The sequence below is a fragment of the Amphimedon queenslandica genome, unplaced genomic scaffold, assembly GCF_000090795.2.
Source record: "Amphimedon queenslandica unplaced genomic scaffold, v1.1 AMPQUscaffold_12909, whole genome shotgun sequence".
Lineage (NCBI taxonomy): Eukaryota > Metazoa > Porifera > Demospongiae > Haplosclerida > Niphatidae > Amphimedon > Amphimedon queenslandica.
The window spans coordinates 51,259-53,031 of NW_003546855.1; the positions used below are offsets into that span (position 1 = coordinate 51,259).

Genomic DNA, 1,773 nt, shown 5'->3' on the forward strand with positions numbered 1-1,773 from the left:
GAGATTAACTGTGACAATACCTTGAGTATTATATTCCTCAGTTACATTATCAGGAAAACAAGAATGAAGAGCATTACCATCAGCACTGATAGTAGAAGCCTAGATGCATGTATGATAATTACACATTCATTATCATTAAATAAAACTATTTTGTGCATCAGGATTGTCTATATTCATCATGCATAATTGGAAAGAAAGAGGTCTGAAATCATCACATCATACCTTTGCAACACTAATAGTTTGTTGCTCCATTGCTTCATGTATACAGGATCTGTCCCTATCATTAATACTATTAAACTCATCTGTAATATGAGAAATAGGAGAAGGGAGAACAAAAAGAAGCAAGAGAAAGAAGATAAAAATTTGCTTGTTTGTTAACATCATGCTTACACGTACCTATGCAACACAGTCCACCATCAGCTAATACTAAAGCACCAACTTCTAACTGCCATTCACTGCCATCCTATTTATATATGATCACAGTGTTAAAAGGATATAGTCATGTACATATACATGCAGTTCATAGTGTGTAGGGATTTGGAGTCTGATATCAAACATACACACACATTTACATTTGTGAATTTATTGGAAATTGGTGCAAAACTTTTGTAAAACAATTCATAAACCATCACAACAAATTTAGAGCCAAAAGGCTATGCATGAATATTTCGTTCATCAGAGGAAAGGATACTGTTTTTGCCTTCTTGGAGAAATTTTAAAATCCTTTTAAAAGCTTAGTTGTCCTGCTAGCTAGAATTCTTGATTATCATACAATTTCTAATATACATGTATTGTTTTATAACAGGTTTGAGCTGATTCTAATCAAAGCCAGATACTTAAGAATTCTAACAAAAGTTGGTTAAAGACATACAAAAAACTATTATTAATTATTACCTTAACAGCAGCAACAGTGAGTCCAGCACTATAAGTACCCACTCCAGTAGTTAATACAGAATGAGGACTGAGACTTGAAGCAAACTTGAGAAACTGAGATTTTCCAGTGCCTAAAGAAACAAGACAAAACACAGTTCAGTAAGTGTAAGGAAGACTGACTACTGAAACAAAAAACAAGATGGCAACAGTTGAAGAAACGGTATAAGGAATCTTTCATAAGAGCATCAAAATGCAATAGAAAATGAAAAATTGGGGGAATTTTGAAGGTAATTTTTGCAAAAAAAACCAAGGGAATTTAAAAAAATTGGGCTTTAAAAATGCACATACATGTAACTCAAAAATTTATAGTGAAATCAGCTCAAACACACAGCATAATGACATCAATAGGCACTTAAAATGTAATAAAAATTGGGGGTGATTTCAGAGCCAATTTTGCAAAAAAACCATGGGTAACTTTCAAAAATTTAGCCTAATTTTTAAAATGCTCATAAATTAAAAAATTTAAGTCCGAATCAGTTCATACTTTTTACACAGCATAAGGACATCAATATGTATCAGAAAATGTAATAAAAACTGTGGTGATTTCAGAGCCATTTTTTGCAAAAAAACCATGGGCTATATTTTTCAAAATTTGGCCAATTTTTAAAATGCTCATAACTCAAAAAATTTAAGTCGGAATCAGTTCAAACTTTCTACGCAGCATAAGGACATCAATATGTATCAGAAAATGTAATAAAAACTGGGGGTCATTTGGAGCCATTTTTTGCAAAAAACCATGGGCGGTATTTTTCAAAATTTGGCCAATTTTTTTAAATGCTCATAACTCAAAAAATTTAAGTCAGAATCAGTTCAAACTTTCTACTATACACAAATACATGT

At 31.8% G+C, this 1,773-nt stretch overlaps 1 long non-coding RNA gene across 1 annotated transcript; it reads right to left on the bottom strand.

Annotated features, from left to right (window-relative positions):
* Positions 1 to 243: 243 nt before the first annotated feature.
* LOC109586281 (uncharacterized) lies at positions 244 to 1,056 on the bottom strand. Its single transcript, XR_002186917.1, has 3 exons — positions 895 to 1,056; positions 397 to 463; positions 244 to 302 (listed from the first exon to the last, which is right to left on the bottom strand). It is a non-coding gene; the product is annotated as an uncharacterized LOC109586281 (long non-coding RNA).
* Between the last annotated feature and the right edge of the window lie 717 nt (positions 1,057 to 1,773).